Source organism: Saccoglossus kowalevskii, chromosome 3, assembly GCF_978046115.1.
Source record: "Saccoglossus kowalevskii chromosome 3, keSacKowa6.1, whole genome shotgun sequence".
Taxonomy (NCBI): domain Eukaryota; kingdom Metazoa; phylum Hemichordata; class Enteropneusta; family Harrimaniidae; genus Saccoglossus; species Saccoglossus kowalevskii.
Window position 1 is genome coordinate 16,909,207 of NC_140643.1, and position 22,663 is coordinate 16,931,869.

Here is a 22,663-nt window from a genome sequence, read left to right on the forward strand (position 1 = left end):
AAAAAGAACAAAAATAATGTATTAATTTGTAGCCATTTTGTGATTCCTGATGCATTTGATCTTTCAGATCTATGACTCGGACAGTCTGTACCTTGTTAGCAAATGACAAAGCAATTGCTGCGTTACTGAAATCTACAACGACAAATCCATCACCACATAACCTTGCCGAGTCCGACCGTTGGCCGAGTTCTACCACCGGCTGAGTTCGGCAATCACCTTGAAGGTCATGTATTTCAAGTGTGTGTTGGTTGTATTGAAAGAGACCCCGCCAGTGGCGAATCATCGGATCGGTATAGATTTCTTTCCTAAGAGCCAAGAGCCGATTAACATATCAACCGGTGAAGGGTTTATACCAATATACCCTGTCGTTAACGTGTTTAGTCACCTAATTCTCATGGAAAAATCTAAGTAATATATGTCAATACATTCAATCCGAATTCGGACATCCTACCACACTGTCATCGCAAATGTCACCGTTGTTTTAGCGCGTATTTGTAATTAAACACTGAGACAGTTCCTTCATCTGGCTTATTGAAGACAGCTCTCATTCGATATTTTGATTTTACAGTTTCACAAGTTGTGGTTTCACTCTCCTAATGAAAAAGCAGTGAAAGCTAGCTGACCGAAAGGTAAGCCTGTGTACATGGCTGTATGTCGGAGGTTAAGAGCATAGAGTCAGGCTATCCCCCTCTATATCCACTTGGGTTGGCCTGAATGTATGTTCATAACCCCCGTAACATAATCGATAGTTCTAAATGCAGGGCTACTCGAAAGGCAGGAGGCAATTGAAACGATGAAGGCGCACATTAGATGTGTTTGAACGTTTTTGTAAAAATTCCAACTATGGATATTTTCCCCTCTGTCGCCTATGGCTACATGATCATGAATAGAATATTCGTACTCTTGACACTTACCAAACATACACAACCAGTACAATAGGAAACAGCGACAACGTTTATTGCGTAGAGACAACTAATCTTCTATTGAACATAAGATTATACATACATTATATACTTAAAAAGGACCTTTGGTAAGTGGCGGGCAAACTTAATTTCGATCGCAATTGGTCCATTCAAATCACCAATGATTGGCCAGCAAAACAAGTTTGTTTCAAGTAACGAAGGAAGTTCTCATATTTGTTATTCGATACGTCTTTATAAATTATTGGAGCCATATATTGCGTAAGTCATGTCGTTTTGTTGCTCATTATTTTCCAAACCAATTGCTACAGTTTCAGACTGACTTATATTTGTTCGAGTTGTTCCGCAGGCTAAATCTTTGAGTAATTGAATACGTGTACATAGTCGCGATCGTATTCTCCTAAAAGCCAGTTTTCAGGAAAACATCTATATGTATATGATAGTAGTGTAATGTGTATTCAATTACAGAGAATGTCTTGCGCATTACCATGTGGTCATTAACCAATCAATCTATTTCAGTATATCGCCCATTCGTCGTAATAAAAGCCTAGAATTACACATTCCCCATAATTTGATTGTTTTAATTTTTGCCTTCCCGTAATAATGATATGAAGGGCAAAAAGGTATGATAGGGGTACTATCGGCGTCGGCTTTGTTAATATTGTTAATGCGTGAAAGATGACAAAGAGATTTTTGTTCAAAAATTTCAAACTTTGTAATATCGATTAAAGCTATAAAATTCAAACATTTAAATTTCGATTGTCCCGTAATTGGTGTAACTATACCGTTAAATATTGACAAAATTGTACTCCAAGTCACTGAGTTTTTTAATTGAATATGCTTGACAACTCGTCATGAACAGACGAGATATGTCTTTAAATGATTTACTTGTTATGAGTGGGTTTGGTGGTATACAAACGGTGTATGTGAATCATCAACATGTTTGTGAATATTAGACTCTTGTCAACGGACTAATGCACATTGCATCTTCAGCATAAAGCGCATTTCATTGAATCACCGACATTATATTCACTATTAGTGAACACGTAATTACCTTTGTTATCGCTCAAATTTTTCAAAATAAAAACCCACATGTTGATCAAGATCATTTAGCTAGTTATTCAAATTTAGTCTAAAATGAATAAAACAGGCATGCGTAGTAATGCTGCAATAATTATCTATATACAGTGTTTATCAAAAACCATGGCGGACTGCAATCAGATTTGATAATTTGTGACGGTATTGTTGATTTATTCTTAGCGAATATTTTTTTTACGATTTTGATAAAAAAAGAGTTTGACATCCGTGCGTGCATACGGACGTCTGTATCCAGACGTAACCCTCACATGCTCGGTCGATCAAGTTTAAACATCACTCACACATCATACATTATACATTGCAGTCCCGAATATATTCCATATATCCGGATATATTCGACATGCCTGGGCCAATAATGGTGAAACATCACATTTGTTTCATGATGTGATTGAATATGGCCGATATACAGTCACGCGATCTCTTTGTATTTTGTATTTGTATGATTCAAAATGACCGATTAGTGACCACCTTGCTTTACGTGTACATCACGTAATGAATTATAATAAATAAATATATAATTGCGTCTCCTACTTTAAGTCGATAAACTTTCTTATGTGTTTTGTGCTGAGCTCCTTTGTTATGTACAACAGCAAATATTCTTTCTGGTAACCAGAGAGGGAACAACCAACACGCAATTACGAGAGTAAAACATGCAAAACTTGATGGATTATGTACGTTGCCACATGTAATATTAGAAAACATGTAGTAATTTAATTAATTCATCACTAAATGAACCAAAAATCATGCATAAGAGACATGCCTATTCAGAATAGATAGATTAAAACAAATGTGTGTGGAAAATGTCATATGGCAAAAGGAAGGGAATCATATTTGCACTATATTTCGAAAGTTTAGTGAGAATGGTGTGGTAATTAATAATACTCGACATTGTAATTGGTTACAGTTAACAAAACTTATTATAAATATCCCACAGGACACCACAACACTCGATGATCAGAGTCGTTTCGAATTTTTTAAAGTCTAAAATTCGAGCAAGCACAATTGAATTCGGCTGAAAACGAGCAGCTGGAATGAGAGACAAAGAGAAATCGTTGTCAATCGAATTGTTTAAATTAGAAAAGAAATACAATATAAAGTAAAGACCCACTTGATAACATAATTTGTCCAAAAATTAGGCTTATGCAGTTCAGTCACGCCTAATTTGGTTTCAAAAAAGGGGAAAAATACGAAATATGTTCTAAGTTCAGAAAATAGAAACTTCAAAAAAGGAAACTATCAAGCAATTATTGTAGGTAATAAGAAGATAATGTATACAGTACCCCCTGATATGAACTGCTAACAGAAATTAGAAACTCTTACTGTACACTAGCTCTGATCTAAATTTGGAAACAAATGATATGTATGGTTTCTTTAATAAGGTTAATTTTTCATTACTAGATCCAACGAAAATGAAGATTTATGAAGAACTCTTTACAAAAATTGAAGTGTACAATTCCTTAAAAAATCCCTTCAAAATAAAACACCGGGTGGTGATGGGCTACCACTCGAATTGTACCTTGGTTGAGTTCAACTTTGAAGAATCATTCATAAAATGGGTTACAGTTTTTTATAATGACATTGAAAGTTACGCTGCTAATAATAGTCACTCCACCGGTTAGTATGAATTGTCAAGAGATATCATACAGGCTTGCCCTTTGTCTACTGCTTTTTTCGTCATTGCAATTGAATTATTAGCTAATGCCATTCGAGCAAATGATAAAAAAATGGCATTAAGCTGCCACATTCTCTTGCACAGAAATATTCTGGTTTTGCAGACGACACCACAATTTCCTTTTTGGAATCAGAAATAATATTCCAGTAGTACACACAGTGAAGAGAGGTCAGAATGTCGGCCTTGACGATGCTGATGCTGCGTACCTACCATCGGTCTTAGGGTTTTGCATGATTTTTTTCCTGCTCGTGGCCAAGGGTTTGTTTGTCGTCGTATTACAATTTTGTAAGATACGATGGACTAAGTACTTTGTTGTTAACTCTTGCACACGACTTTACTTCTATGTGTGCAGTCTTGTCGACCATGGGCTTAGCTAGAGGAGTGTTCGCTTCCTTGAATTCCGTAGTGGAGAAAGTCGTCGTGGAACAGAAGAAATTCACAAGTGCTTACGGTTTAACACTTTTATTGGAATGGAAGAACTAATAGGATCCGTAGTTGCAGGTAATTATACAACTAGTCTACACCGACTATGATAATGTATCACTTGTTGACTAATTGAGACTCGATTGCGTCATGATTGATATATCAGAATTCATCAAATCAACACTAATAAATTAATAGGTGTGGACCGAATCGACAATCAACTAACTTATCAAATTATGTATTGGAAATTGTAATTTATGACGTGTAATGCATATTTATTTTCCATTACAGTTTATAATTGAATTATTGACAACACTCCTGTAATTTACGTGAGAGAACAAAATAAACAGTTATCTGATTCTAAGGAGGAAATCGTGTTGTTCATTATGTACACCTATACAAGACAAAATACGTCTATTATAGTACATTCCATCAGTACTTAGGTGTATTGAATGTCACATTTGGCTTCAGATAACAGCTGTTATCCGTTGGTGATCTTCCCGGCATATCAAATTACCTGACAATGGCTGTCAGACAAAACTAATCAGTGCCAGGTCACCTGCGCTTTAAGCGGAACGAAAGAAGCCTACATTACGATCCACCACCTATACTAATATATGCAATTAATCAATTTTGAACGTATTCCACCTCTCTGAGGGTATCCCAACGTTGTCTATGCGTTATCTATGTATACTGCTATAATTGCATATTGCTATTACTTGTTTTACAGGATACATGCTGTACGACTACAATGGAAATTACAAAGTTTCATTTTATCTGAGTGGTGCTAGCGTCTTGCTGAGCGCCGTCATCCTGCTGATTAGTCAGTTTTTGTGGTTACAAAGCAAAATAATAGAGGCAATATTAGACATAGAAACATATAGTGACAAAACATTCAGCCATGTTTTGAAAATCAAAGTAGGTTGTGTGGTATGTTACCTCTCTAAGAAACAAGCTGAACTCCTAGCGCAGTCTGAGGACTTGTCTGATATTGATGATGACGACTGTCTCGAATGTCATGGGGCTATTATACATATCGAGAAAAACAGTATATAGCATAAAGGTATATTTATAAACACATACCTCTTTTGTTTACAAATATATACTTTGATTGTGTTACTGGCATTATACTATTTACAGAAATGTTTTTTTTATATTTAAAAGATATATGTTTATACATATCATATTTTTATAAAGATTTAGTGAATGAATGAGTACTTTTAAGTATTATATTACTAAAATTAATCTCCTTATAATTCGAGGTACAAATTTTCAAGCTATATGTATTCTGTTTATGATTGGGGTTGTTTCTAAAACGAATAAACAACACCCCAAAATGTGTTTTATCACTCCGAATATATTTTGTATACATGTGTTTATGAAAGAGACATTAACACAATTAAACGTATCTATGTGTTGATTCCTTAACCTATCTGCATATAGGTCTTGACTACTTGTACGTGGCTGTAAAAATACCAGTAGCGGTAATATATACTGACGTTAATAGTGCCCCCCCCACTCAACACGTATTGCCATGGAAGACATTTCAAAAATATACATATAATGACCGCATAATACTTGAACAAATTAATTGTTATTTGTTCACAGTGTATGGTGACAATGTAATTTCAGTGTAAGTGTATGACGAATCATTACAAGTTCACTTCCGCACATTCATATACTTTTTGTTTGAATGTGTTGATTTACATTCCATATTCTGTTAAAACCCAACATCTCTTGTTGGTATAAAATATTAATTCAACATACATTCAACAAATGTTGTCCATTGGGTCTCCACTGTAATGGAACATTACTGCTAGGATTCAAAAAGAAACTTTCTACCGAGTTTGGTACGATTTCAAACCAGCGAGACATGTTTTACTGTAACTGTCAAAACAGGTTTTTAAAAGCAGGAAGCAATTGAAAACTGTTATCATGCCATATATTACGTTGAATTTGTTGTTGGTCAAGGAGTGGAATTTACAGAAGTGGGTAATGCAAAGTATGTCAAGCACAACAGAGAAATGTGAAACTAAAATTGGAATATGTACGATTTTGCACAATTTCTTAAATATCTAATCACTGCATGTGACTTACGGAAGCTTATTAGAGCCACGCTCTGGTAAAATAAAAGAGAAAAAAAAACAATATTTATCCCGTTATTACGGAGTAGCGATAACTTTTTTTTTCTCGAAAAACAGTGTAACCATGCAGTGGTAATCTGTCTGACGCAGCGAGCAGCTTGACTACAGCGGACAATGACAAAGCTAGCTAATAGTTGTATAAAAGATTGCTATAAATACAGCAGAGATAGGTAAGTGATACATGTGTTATTTCCTTTCTGAATTAAGTGTTATTATAAGACAATGTAATTGAGTCAGACAGACATAGACAGTATTTTTTCGACTGTTTTGATTCAACTGAATTTATTTCTTTGTTTGCTGGTTTTCAAGCATGGCACCATGAATAAATTATGCAAATTAACTTGTATTTAATTAACATTACAATTAATAAATTCTCTTTCCTTAATGATATTCAATTTATATTTAGTACACAACTATTTTTTAGTTTTTTTAGTTTATTCTCACACATTTAAAAAAACAAAGTATTGCATATAAACTGAATTATTTGAATAAAATTTCTGAAAGTGTCTTTTGCAAATAAAATTGTTAAAATTAACAGCTGTGAATACGAAAAAATTAGCATCAAGCAAGAGGCTCAAGAGTGACAACATTTAAACTGTTATACACCTGGAAGGGGTATCAGCTCTAGTGTAACCCCCAAATAAAATCTTTTGTTCAAATAATGTCTTTGTAAATATTTTAAGTGCGAACACAGTAGCTACCTGTTAATGGACAATTTGAATTATGATTTAATGGTCAGTATAGACATGCTTTATTATAGTAACTGTAATTGTTCTATTAGAAGTGCATCTCTTTAGAATGAACACACAATTATACAGTATACTGGCTTACAATTTTGATCGTAGACACACTGCTTTCAAAACAATGTTTCGGTTAATGTTAATTTATAATTCAATATGCTCATCAACATGCAGTATATAACAGATGGAAATGTTTATAATGTGTGTATATTTGCAGATGTTGTGGTTTCTTATTTTGTTTTATTTCTTTATTGCCAAATGCAATGAAAATGAAACTGCGATGTTCTGTTTGCTTTATTTTGCTTTGGTCACAGAATTCTTGCTCTTGATTTGGGCGATAAAGGTATTTCTTTTGATTTATATGGTGTAGGATGCAACTTTGATCTATGTTCATGTCATTTTCGATTTGGATGAAGATTCAGTAGTCAAAAACTAAATAGCGACAAACGTAGAATTATTATGGTGTTGCAATGTTGTTGAAATGTCTTTGTCCAAGTCGTAAAATTCCCAGGAAATCATATAAAATCACTGAAAAGTCACAACAAAGTAACACAGTTAGGGTAAAAATGTTAAGACCTCTATTGTCTACAAGAAATGTATTTAATACAATAATTCACATAGATTATTGATGTTAATATTACATGTTTCCAACTTATAAAGTGGTAAAAATATGGAACTTTTTTGTATTTTGCTTACTGAATAAAAAGTGATTTTGTAGCTAAAAATTATATTTTGAATACATTTGAAGCACATTTATAAATGTATTATGTATATTGTTGTTAGTCGTTTCACATACATAGTTTCATTCATTCTGATTAGAATGCAATAAAATTACCGACAAAGTTCAGAAACATCAAACTCATAGCCCCTATTGGGGGGGGGGGGGGCTGCATTATACCAGGAACACATGCAACAAACTTTATGTACACACAAACCTACATAGATTTGATGTACATGGCTGATCATACGCGACCACTTTAAAACACCGTCTATGAGCCATCCATCACTTGGCCATTCTTTTGCAGGGCCGTAGTGCATTAAACACTAAATATTCTGTGTAAACAGACACTTGCACTTGTATAAAAAGTTTAAATTGTACAGTGTAGCATCTAAATTCCGCCATTTCCTGTTTGGTAGGTATATGATATATGAGGAAAGATCATTGTTCTACATGACATGATGTAAACCAACCTAATCCGTCCATTTTCTTAAATCATTTGAAAACATTGCACTAATATCTCAATATGTATATTGATCTTTAGGAACTGCATCAAAGCAATTTGGCTGAGACTGAAGAGGAGACTCATCTAGAATAAATTATGTGGACAACCAAAAAAGCGGAATCTGACACCTTTTTTATTTCACCTACCGGTATTTACAATACTACATATATACAGCTATACATTGTGGACTCCTATGTGCGAAGCACACAATGGGAGTTATAGCAGTGTCAGTGTGTGTGTCTGTGTGTGTGTCTCTGTGTCTGTGTGTGTGTGTGTGTGTGTGTGTGTGTGTGTGTGTGTGTTGGTGTAGATGTAGAAGTGGAGCCTGTAGACCAGACATACACAAACAAAGTGAAGCCCTTTGTACAAGTGGATCCCCAAATTGGTGGCTCCACAATGTTTCATAATTTATATTAATATTTAATCGAATTTAAGTCAGGTTTGCGAAGCTTAGGTTTAGTATCGGGGAAGGTATGGTTCACGTTATATTAATATTAATATAATTATACCATACCTTACCCCGATACTAAACCTAAGCTTCGCAAACATTTCTATGTTCAGTCACGGGATATTCAACTCCAGTTTAATTAAACTTAATTAAAGTGCAATTCTCCATTGTATTGCATTGTAATTGAGTTTAATTAAACTCCAATTAAAACGCAACCCTATATAGGAACGCGTTTTAATCGAGTTCATATCGCAACTATATTAAAAGTTAATTCAACTATATTAAAAGTTAATTCAATGGTGGCTCCACAATTCATGGGACACCTGTATGTGTGTGTGTGTGCGTGTGCGTGTGTCTCTGTGTGCGTGTGTCTCTGTGTCTCTGTGTGTCTGTGTGTCTGTGTGTGCGTGTGTCTCTGTGTGCGTGTGCGTGTGCGTGCGTGCGCGTGCGTGTGTCTCTGTGTGCGTGTGCGTGTGCGTGCGTGCGTGTGTAAAAGTAATAGTGGAGTCAGTGGTCCGGATACACACCAACAAAGTGGAGTATTTTGTACAAGTAGAATGTTTCATAATTTATATTAATATTTAATCGAATTTAAGTTAAGTTTGCAAAGCTTAGGTTTAGTAATGGGGTAAGGTATAGTAGAGTTTGTATTACTATTAATATAATTGTACCATACCTTCCCCCGTTAGTAAACCTAAGCTTCGCATAAATGTCTTTTGATTAGTCACGGGATATTCAACTTTTATTTAATTAAGCTTAATTAAAACGCAATTATACATTGTATTGCATTGTAATTGATTTTACGTAAACTCCAATTAAACGCAACCCTATATAGTAACGCGTTTTAATCGAGTTCATATCGCAACTTTATTAAAAGTTAATCCAATGTGTGGCGTCACAAGTACGGTTACACTTGTATGTGTGTGTGTGTTTGTGTGTGTGTGTGTGTTTTCACAACCATTTATCGGTCCTGAATTATTATTGCTTCAGGTGTGTGCAAATCAAGATGAGTACGATCTTGTTGATTCATCGTGAACCGCTAAGATCAAAGTAAATTCCGTTCTTTGAAACGCAGTGTTTCATTGTTTCCTTGTGGCGACTTTCATTCAATAATATTCACCAATTGACGAAAGCGTGACAGGTGTAATGTATGGTGCACTAAATGTTACATAACTACCATACTTACCCCCTAAGCTTCGTAAACATGGAGTATAATGATCTTTGTTATTCAATTGTGCTTTGATTAACACTGTCTATAGGGTATTGAGTTTAAAACAGAGTACAGAGTATAAAACATTTTAAATATTATAATGCAAGTGACACAATCAAAGTATATATTTAAAAAAAAAGGTATGTGTTCATAATATGCCTTTACGCTATATACTGTCTTTCTCGATGTGTATAGCCCCAACACAATCGAGACACTCGTCATCATCAATATCAGACAAGTCCTCAGACTGCGCTTGAATTTCAACTTGTTTCATAGGGAAGTAACGTACCACATAACCCTCTTTGATTTCCAAAACATGGCTGATCGTTTCGTCATTATCCGTTTCTCGGTCTAATATAGCCTCTCTTACTTTGCTTCCTAACCACACAAACTGACTAATCAGCAGGATGACGGCGCTCAGCAAGACGCTAGCACCACTCTGATAAAATGAAACGTTGTAATTCCCATTGTAGTTGTACATGTATCTTGTAAAACAAATAATAATATAGAAATATAGCAGTATACATATATAACACATAGAAAAAGTTGGAATACACTAAGAGAGATGAAATACGTTCAAAATCGATTAATTTCATATATTAATATAGATCGTGGATCGTAATGTAGGCTCCCTTAATGTAGGTTCCGCGTAGAGTGCAGATGACCTGTCACTGATTAGTTCTGCATGACAGCCATTGTCAGGTAATTTGATATGCCAGAACGATCAATGTCAGCCAATAATCTGGTTTACCAACGAATAACAGTTGTTCATGTCTCTGATGAAGCCAAATGTGTCATCTAATACACCTAGGTAAGGATGGAATGTACTATAATAGACATATGTTGTCTTATATAGGTGTACCTAATGAACAACACGATTTCCTCCTTAGAGTCAGATAACTGTTTATTTTGCTCTCTCGTGTAAATTCCAGGAGTGTTGTCAATAATTCAATTATAAACTGTAATGGACAATAAATATGCATTACACGTCATAAATTACAATTTAGTTGATTGTCGATTCGGACCACACCCATTGATCTATTAATGTTGATTTGATGAATTCTGATATATTATTCATGACGCAACAGAGTCTCAATTAGTCAACAAATGCTACATTATCATAGCCGGGGTAGACTAGTTGTATCATTACCTGTAACTACGGATCCTCTTAGTTCTGCCATTCCAATAAAAGGAAGTGTTAAACCGTAAGCACTTGAGAGTTTACATGAAAGTACTTAGTCTATATATAATGGTTGAAGCCGCAAATGGTCGTATCTTGCACAAGTGTAATACGTCGACAACAAACCATTGGCCAAGAGCACCAAACGTCATGCAAAATTTTAAGACCGATGGTGAGAATGCTGTGTCAGCATGGTCAAGGCCAACGTTCTGACCTCCCTTCACTATGTGTACTACAGGAATATTAATTCCGAGTCCAAAGAAGAAATTGCTTACCAACAACATGGCAAACATGCGATTCTTCAACAGTGATAATTTAAATGTCATAATGCCATTGATTCCCATACGAAGACATGATAGCTTTGATTTATCCTCATAACTAGGATACGTTTCCTTACGCCTACTATCAGATATATGTTCGTCCTCACAGTGTTCGTTATCGTCAAGAAAATGAATTGGTCTCAAAAGAGTCCCACTCACACACATGTGCAACGAAATGCCTCTCAGAATAATGAACGATCTTCTCCATCTATAGACATTGATTAATGATCTGAGTAACGGCGAGATCATGGAAGCTCCACTGCCAGTTCAGATTACGGAAAGCCGGCTAGCAAAGTACTTCCCAAACATAGCGACAGCAGTAACTCGAGCTAGATCAAATCCAACACCTGGTTATTCAAAGAAAGAGATTGATTGATGTAAACTTTTTAGAGGAAATATTAGAATAACGTGCGGGCACACAAATTACAATACAGATAAGTTCTATAGGGTTACATCACCTATATGTGGAAAATGAATGCCACGTTTGTTTTATATAGCTCACAGACTCACCTGTACAGAAACCGAATGTAACACTTATAAAAAGAATATTCTGAGAAAATGCACTAATGACTATGGAGGTGGATGTTCATAGTCCTCCAACAAAGACAACAATGCAATGTCCAATGCGATGTACAATGCGAATGTACCTAATTATGAAACAATGTCAGGAAATTAAAAAAAAATACATCTCTTTTCATTTATGTTGTGGGCTCAGAGCTGATATAGACAAGTAATTAGAAACAATGACAGCATGGGTTCCACACTTACGCATACACAGACTGGCTGCGGATATAGAAGCTGACATCCATGATGTGGTACCAGCTCCTTGTCGGAAATAAACCAAAAGCACAGCGAAAAAACTTCAGCTGAATTTTGTATCCCTCTGACAACTAAGACAGCAGAAGTAACAACCATCCATCCGCAGCCACCGTCAGGTGGCCCCTTGGCCATGTATCTGCCCTTTCGCGGCATTTTGTTGCCATTCAGTGACGTCATTTCAGATAACCTAACAAATAACACAATGAGTAAAAAACTAACATTCGCTGTAAATATCGTCCATAGAAGTGTGTGGACATTAAATTGAGGTTATTCAATAGAGTAGCTTCTTCTGTGATTCTTAAAAAAATATATTCTCCGATATTAGTGTACGACTTTTTTTCTATAGTTTTAAAATTCCAGCAATTTTGAATTAATTTCCAAATCATTCTTAAAATATGTGCTTTATTGTTCCTTCTGTTTACAATATTTACCATTCATTATTAGTTATACGTTTATTCTGGAAAAAGTAATAATTTGTGGTAAGATTGCGATGTAAAGTTTTAAACTGAAAATTTCTCATTTTGTCCTGCATTGTAGTTCTACATGGTAGTTTCCGAATTTTTCCTCAATCTGTCTGATTTGCTTATCCTGCATCCTTCCATTCCATGCTTTATATCTGTTCACTTGCACCATTTGCCAGCAACTTTACCTTCATGATCTTGCAATTGCATGAAATAAACTCTCTCATGTTAAAAAGTATATTTATTTGTAAACTGTTTGTATGATATTATGTGACCAATGCTGGGATATCCGACATCGATCCAGGTACGTGACCTCATTTTAGAGAGGATATCAGAGCATCCTCAATTTCAGCTCAAAATGCAAGGTACAATGCAGGTGCTAGCCCATCACCACCCGGTGTTTTATTTTGAGGTGATTTCTTTAAGGAAGAGGCCTTCATAACTTTTCATTTTTGTGGGATCTAGCAATGGAAAATATTAAAGAAACCATACATAGCATTCGTTTCCAAATTTAGAGCAGTTTCTAATTTCCTTAAGCGGTTCTTTCTCTTTGGTTATTAATTTTCTCTTCTAATTTAAGCAATTCGATTGACAACGCTTTATCTTTGTTTCTCATTTTAGCTTCCAGTTTTATTGACGAATTCAATTGTAGTTGCATGAATTTTATACTTCAAAACGGCTCTGATAATCGAGAGTTGTGGTGACTAGTAGGATATTTGTAATAAGTTTTATTTCATCATTTTTTTAATCCTCTATGAAACGATTTTTTCTCACTGAACACTGAAGTCATTCACACACCCATGTAGTCAGACAAAGTTTCTGGAGTTGAGCTTCGATGTTCTTTAATATTAAGACACGTGATACACCCTTTGCTAGGTTATCGCAACAATCCGTCAAGACCTGCATCTAGTATGACGTCCCAACGTCCACCCTATTCCCTTTCCCCCCTCCCCATTTAAGCATTGGCGAGAAGTCAGTTCACACCTGCTGGCACATGAATTCACACTACGTGGACAAATTGTAATGCAGGAACAAAGAAATTTGAGTCTGCGTGGGTTCCCACGCCTGCTTCCGTTTTCGCAGTGTGGTGTTAAAATGCAAACATGGCATATTTAGTGATGAATTATTTACATTACTACATGTAACATAATATTACATATAGTAACGTAAATAATCCATCACGTTTTCGTAAATGTGTGTTGGTTGTTCCCTCTCTGGTTACAAGAGAGAATATTTTCTGTTGCATGTGGTCACCAGTTTGTTATTTTGTACACCATCTGCAGAATAAAATGGTGTGCATCAAAGTCCCATTATTTTCAACATGTACCATGTTTGACCCAAGTCCGCCCATGCACAACTGATATCGTGTTTCAGAATGGTGAAGATGTGTGGTTTTCAGTCGTTTTGGGGGCTTCACGTGACTATAAATCGGCCATCTTCAAAATCCCATTCTGTATGTACCAAGTTCAAAACAAATTTCGTCCAGACACAGCTGAGATTCGATTTCGAAATAGTGAAAATGTGTGATTTTAGTTCATTTTGGCTTTACAATGGGCTACCATTCAACCATCATGTATCAGAACATGGAAAGAAATGCATGTGTATATGTTCGATATTATGTATAATGTACGTGTGAAGGTTTAACTTGATCGGCTCAAGCATGTGTGGGTTAGGGACGGTCGCACGCACGCACGCACGCACAACCCGTTTGCGGACTTTAGGATTAGAGATATGAATGAGAGGGTCTAAGAAACTCCAAAATATCGCCGAAAATAGGGCTTCAATGATTTCCTCATAAAATGAGCAAATCTGGTTGTTTTCCGAAAAATCCAAAATATATTTTTTTTTTCAAAATCGAAAAATCGCTAAGAATAAATCAACAATACCGTCATAAATTATCAATTCTGATTGCGGTCCGCCATGGTTTCTAATTAACATTGTATATGCTAAATTTATTACATAATTAGGTAACTGATCTTGATCAACATGTGGGTTTTTTATTTTCAGAAATTTGACTTTTAGCATATTTTACTTATGAGGGCACTAATATTGAATACAATATTGGTGATTATCAAAAGCCGAAAATTGGTTAATTATGCAAATTAGGTAATTAATATCTCATATCTGTCTGTGCATTGTCCTATGTATGTATCTATGCGAGTTTCATTGAAATGTGATGAAAAGCCAAAAATTGACTAATCATTATGCACATTGGGTTAATTATATGCATGGATTTTTAGTCAAATCTAATCACATCTGTGCGTCAGCATCTATGTACCAAGTTTCACCAATATATAATGAATGGTTCTTTATATATCAGTGGAAAGTCAAGAAACAACCATATATTAACTAATTATCTTGCAAATCAGGTAATTAATATGTATAGATTTCATCTGAAACTTGATCACACCTGCGTATTAGCTCATCTATACACCAAGTTTCAAAAACGGGTATACTGTGCATTCATAGACTATAAAAAAGCTTTTTATCTTATTGATAGGACCTCTCTATGGTCCAAATTAATCTCTAATCATATAAATGGTAAATAGTTTCAGTCATATATAATATTTACTAGCAAGCTAAATCATGCATTATTAATGACGGGTTTCAGTCATATATAATATTTACTAGCAAGCTAAATCATGCATTATTAATGACGGGTTTCAGTCATATATAATATTTACTAACAAGCTAAATCATGCATTATTAATGACGGGTTTCAGTCATATATAATATTTACTAGCAAGCTAAATCATGCATTATTAATGACGGGTTTCAGTCATATATAATATTTACTAGCAAGCTAAATCATGCATTATTAATGACGGGTTTCAGTCATATATAATATTTACTAGCAAGCTAAATCATGCATTATTAATGACGGGTTTCAGTCATATATAATATTTACTAACAAGCTAAATCATGCATTATTAATGACGGGTTTCAGTCATATATAATATTTACTAACAAGCTAAATCATGCATTATTAATGACGGGTTTCAGTCATATATAATATTTACTAGCAAGCTAAATCATGCATTATTAATGACGGGTTTCAGTCATATATAATATTTACTAGCAAGCTAAATCATGCATTATTAATGACGGGTTTCAGTCATATATAATATTTACTAGCAAGCTAAATCATGCATTATTAATGACGGGTTTCAGTCATATATAATATTTACTAACAAGCTAAATCATGCATTATTAATGACGGGTTTCAGTCATATATAATATTTACTAGCAAGCTAAATCATGCATTAATAATGACGGGTTTCAGTCATATATAATATTTACTAGCAAGCTAAATCATGCATTATTAATGACGGGTTTCAGTCATATATAATATTTACTAGCAAGCTAAATCATGTATTATTAATGACGGGTTTCAGTCATATATAATATTTACTAGCAAGCTAAATCATGCATTATTAATGACGGGTTTCAGTCATATATAATATTTACTAGCAAGCTAAATCATGCATTATTAATGACGGGTTTCAGTCATATATAATATTTACTAGCAAGCTAAATCATGCATTATTAATGACGGGTTTCAGTCATATATAATATTTACTAGCAAGCTAAATCATGCATTATTAATGACGGGTTTCAGTCATATATAATATTTACTAGCAAGCTAAATCATGCATTATTAATGACGGGTTTCAGTCATATATAATATTTACTAGCAAGCTAAATCATGCATTATTAATGACGGGTTTCAGTCATATATAATATTTACTAGCAAGCTAAATCATGCATTATTAATGACGGGTTTCAGTCATATATAATATTTACTAGCAAGCTAAATCATGCATTATTAATGACGGGTTTCAGTCATATATAATATTTACTAGCAAGCTAAATCATGCATTATTAATGACGGGTTTCAGTCATATATAATATTTACTAACAAGCTAAATCATGCATTATTAATGACGGGTTTCAGTCATATATAATATTTACTAGCAAGCTAAATCATGCATTATTAATGACGGGTTTCAGTCATATATAATATTTACTAGCAAGCTAAATCATGCATTATTAATGACGGGTTTCAGTCATATATAATATTTACTAGCAAGCTAAATCATGCATTATTAATGACGGGTTTCAGTCATATATAATATTTACTAGCAAGCTAAATCATGCATTATTAATGACGGGTTTCAGTCATATATAATATTTACTAGCAAGCTAAATCATGCATTATTAATGACGGGTTTCAGTCATATATAATATTTACTAGCAAGCTAAATCATGCATTATTAATGACGGGTTTCAGTCATATATAATATTTACTAGCAAGCTAAATCATGCATTATTAATGACGGGTTTCAGTCATATATAATATTTACTAGCAAGCTAAATCATGCATTATTAATGACGGGTTTCAGTCATATATAATATTTACTAGCAAGCTAAATCATGCATTATTAATGACGGGTTTCAGTCATATATAATATTTACTAGCAAGCTAAATCATGCATTATTAATGACGGGTTTCAGTCATATATAATATTTACTAGCAAGCTAAATCATGCATTATTAATGACGGGTTTCAGTCATATATAATATTTACTAGCAAGCTAAATCATGCATTATTAATGACGGGTTTCAGTCATATATAATATTTACTAGCAAGCTAAATCATGCATTATTAATGACGGGTTTCAGTCATATATAATATTTACTAGCAAGCTAAATCATGCATTATTAATGACGGGTTTCAGTCATATATAATATTTACTAGCAAGCTAAATCATGCATTATTAATGACGGGTTTCAGTCATATATAATATTTACTAACAAGCTAAATCATGCATTATTAATGACGGGTTTCAGTCATATATAATATTTACTAGCAAGCTAAATCATGCATTATTAATGACGGGTTTCAGTCATATATAATATTTACTAGCAAGCTAAATCATGCATTATTAATGACGGGTTTCAGTCATATATAATATTTACTAGCAAGCTAAATCATGCATTATTAATGACGGGTTTCAGTCATATATAATATTTACTAGCAAGCTAAATCATGCATTATTAATGACGGGTTTCAGTCATATATAATATTTACTAACAAGCTAAATCATGCATTATTAATGACGGGTTTCAGTCATATATAATATTTACTAGCAAGCTAAATCATGCATTATTAATGACGGGTTTCAGTCATATATAATATTTACTAGCAAGCTAAATCATGCATTATTAATGACGGGTTTCAGTCATATATAATATTTACTAGCAAGCTAAATCATGCATTATTAATGACGGGTTTCAGTCATATATAATATTTACTAGCAAGCTAAATCATGCATTATTAATGACGGGTTTCAGTCATATATTATATTTACTAGCAAGCTAAATCATGCATTATTAATGACGGGTTTCAGTCATATATAATATTTACTAGCAAGCTAAATCATGCATTATTAATGACGGGTTTCAGTCATATATAATATTTACTAGCAAGCTAAATCATGCATTATTAATGACGGGTTTCAGTCATATATTATATTTACTAGCAAGCTAAATCATGCATTATTAATGACGGGTTTCAGTCATATATAATATTTACTAGCAAGCTAAATCATGCATTATTAATGACGGGTTTCAGTCATATATAATATTTACTAACAAGCTAAATCATGCATTATTAATGACGGGTTTCAGTCATATATAATATTTACTAGCAAGCTAAATCATGCATTATTAATGACGGGTTTCAGTCATATATTATATTTACTAGCAAGCTAAATCATGCATTATTAATGACGGGTTTCAGTCATATATAATATTTACTAGCAAGCTAAATCATGCATTATTAATGACGGGTTTCAGTCATATATTATATTTACTAGCAAGCTAAATCATGCATTATTAATGACGGGTTTCAGTCATATATTATATTTACTAGCAAGCTAAATCATGCATTATTAATGACGGGTTTCAGTCATATATAATATTTACTAGCAAGCTAAATCATGCATTATTAATGACGGGTTTCAGTCATATATAATATTTACTAGCAAGCTAAATCATGCATTATTAATGACGGGTTTCAGTCATATATAATATTTACTAGCAAGCTAAATCATGCATTATTAATGACGGGTTTCAGTCATATATAATATTTACTAGCAAGCTAAATCATGCATTATTAATGACGGGTTTCAGTCATATATAATATTTACTAGCAAGCTAAATCATGCATTATTAATGACGGGTTTCAGTCATATATAATATTTATTAGCAAGCTAAATCATGCATTATTAATGACGGGTTTCAGTCATATATAATATTTACTAGCAAGCTAAATCATGCATTATTAATGACGGGTTTCAGTCATATATAATATTTACTAGCAAGCTAAATCATGCATTATTAATGACGGGTTTCAGTCATATATAATATTTACTAGCAAGCTAAATCATGCATTATTAATGACGGGTTTCAGTCATATATAATATTTACTAGCAAGCTAAATCATGCATTATTAATGACGGGTTTCAGTCATATATAATATTTACTAGCAAGCTAAATCATGCATTATTAATGACGGGTTTCAGTCATATATAATATTTACTAGCAAGCTAAATCATGCATTATTAATGACGGGTTTCAGTCATATATAATATTTACTAACAAGCTAAATCATGCATTATTAATGACGGGTTTCAGTCATATATAATATTTACTAGCAAGCTAAATCATGCATTATTAATGACGGGTTTCAGTCATATATAATATTTACTAGCAAGCTAAATCATGCATTATTAATGACGGGTTTCAGTCATATATAATATTTACTAACAAGCTAAATCATGCATTATTAATGACGGGTTTCTGTCATATATAATATTTACTAGCAAGCTAAATCATGCATTATTAATGACGGGTTTCAGTCATATATAATATTTACTAGCAAGCTAAATCATGCATTATTAATGACGGGTTTCAGTCATATATAATATTTACTAGCAAGCTAAATCATGCATTATTAATGACGGGTTTCAGTCATATATAATATTTACTAGCAAGCTAAATCATGCATTATTAATGACGGGTTTCAGTCATATATAATATTTACTAGCAAGCTAAATCATGCATTATTAATGACGGGTTTCAGTCATATATAATATTTACTAGCAAGCTAAATCATGCATTATTAATGACGGGTTTCAGTCATATATAATATTTACTAACAAGCTAAATCATGCATTATTAATGACGGGTTTCAGTCATATATAATATTTACTAGCAAGCTAAATCATGCATTATTAATGACGGGTTTCAGTCATATATAATATTTACTAGCAAGCTAAATCATGCATTATTAATGACGGGTTTCAGTCATATATAATATTTACTAACAAGCTAAATCATGCATTATTAATGACGGGTTTCAGTCATATATAATATTTACTAGCAAGCTAAATCATGCATTATTAATGACGGGTTTCAGTCATATATAATATTTACTAGCAAGCTAAATCATGCATTATTAATGACGGGTTTCAGTCATATATAATATTTACTAGCAAGCTAAATCATGCATTATTAATGACGGGTTTCAGTCATATATAATATTTACTAGCAAGCTAAATCATGCATTATTAATGACGGGTTTCAGTCATATATAATATTTACTAGCAAGCTAAATCATGCATTATTAATGACGGGTTTCAGTCATATATAATATTTACTAGCAAGCTAAATCATGCATTATTAATGACGGGTTTCAGTCATATATAATATTTACTAACAAGCTAAATCATGCATTATTAATGACGGGTTTCAGTCATATATAATATTTACTAACAAGCTAAATCATGCATTATTAATGACGGGTTTCAGTCATATATAATATTTACTAGCAAGCTAAATCATGCATTATTAATGACGGGTTTCAGTCATATATAATATTTACTAACAAGCTAAATCATGCATTATTAATGACGGGTTTCAGTCATATATAATATTTACTAACAAGCTAAATCATGCATTATTAATGACGGGTTTCAGTCATATATAATATTTACTAACAAGCTAAATCATGCATTATTAATGACGGGTTTCAGTCATATATAATATTTACTAACAAGCTAAATCATGCATTATTAATGACGGGTTTCAGTCATATATAATATTTACTAGCAAGCTAAATCATGCATTATTAATGACGGGTTTCAGTCATATATAATATTTACTAACAAGCTAAATCATGCATTATTAATGACGGGTTTCAGTCATATATAATATTTACTAACAAGCTAAATCATGCATTATTAATGACGGGTTTCAGTCATATATAATATTTACTAACAAGCTAAATCATGCATTATTAATGACGGGTTTCAGTCATATATAATATTTACTAACAAGCTAAATCATGCATTATTAATGACGGGTTTCAGTCATATATAATATTTACTAACAAGCTAAATCATGCATTATTAATGACGGGTTTCAGTCATATATAATATTTACTAACAAGCTAAATCATGCATTATTAATGACGGGGTTCAGTCATATATAATATTTACTAACAAGCTAAATCATGCATTATTAATGACGGGTTTCAGTCATATATAATATTTACTAACAAGCTAAATCATGCATTATTAATGACGGGTTTCAGTCATATATAATATTTACTAACAAGCTAAATCATGCATTATTAATGACGGGTTTCAGTCATATATAATATTTACTAGCAAGCTAAATCATGCATTATTAATGACGGGTTTCAGTCATATATAATATTTACTAGCAAGCTAAATCATGCATTATTAATGACGGGTTTCAGTCATATATAATATTTACTAGCAAGCTAAATCATGCATTATTAATGACGGGTTTCAGTCATATATAATATTTACTAGCAAGCTAAATCATGCATTATTAATGACGGGTTTCAGTCATATATAATATTTACTAACAAGCTAAATCATGCATTATTAATGACGGGTTTCAGTCATATATAATATTTACTAGCAAGCTAAATCATGCATTATTAATGACGGGTTTCAGTCATATATAATATTTACTAACAAGCTAAATCATGCATTATTAATGACGGGTTTCAGTCATATATAATATTTACTAACAAGCTAAATCATGCATTATTAATGACGGGTTTCAGTCATATATAATATTTACTAGCAAACTAAATCATGCATTATTAATGACGGGTTTCAGTCATATATAATATTTACTAACAAGCTAAATCATGCATTATTAATGACGGGTTTAAATCTGATTTCTTTAAATGTAGTATTGGGGTAATATTGCTATTTACATCAATGACTTTGAATAGTTCATTAGTGAGCGTTGCAATGGGTTATCATTTCTAGCTAATGAAATTAAATCTCATTTGAGTGATGTGGATATAGAAATATTTCTTACTTTATTCACCTTATTTTATGCTGACGACATGGTTGTGAAATATGGGGTTATTCCGACCTTACTCAATTAGAAACGTTTTATCTGAAATGTTGCAAACGACTACTTAATTTAAACATAAGTACTGCAAATTGTATGATTTATGGTGAGCTTGGGAAGGTTCGACTTGCTATGCTTGTTGAAAACAGAATGCTGCAATTTTGGAGTAATATTATTCATAATAAATCACGTAAACTATCTCATAGATTGTATAATTTAATGACATCTTTGTATGATAGAGGTATATACAAACCCATTAGAATGACAAAAATCAAGGATATACTTGACAAGTCTGGTATGTCGAACCTTTAGCTGAGCGAGACACGCGTGAATAGAACATGGCTTAAACAAAGCATGAAATTTCGTTTATTGGATATTTATACGTAAAATTGGAATTCTGAAATGCACGAAAATTTCTTGTGTACAAATTACAGAATTATTACAAATTTGTTGTCCATTTCAAATACCTTATGTACCTTGATCCAGCTCACCGTATACAGTTATGTAAATTTAGATGTCGTAATCATAGATTACCTATTATGA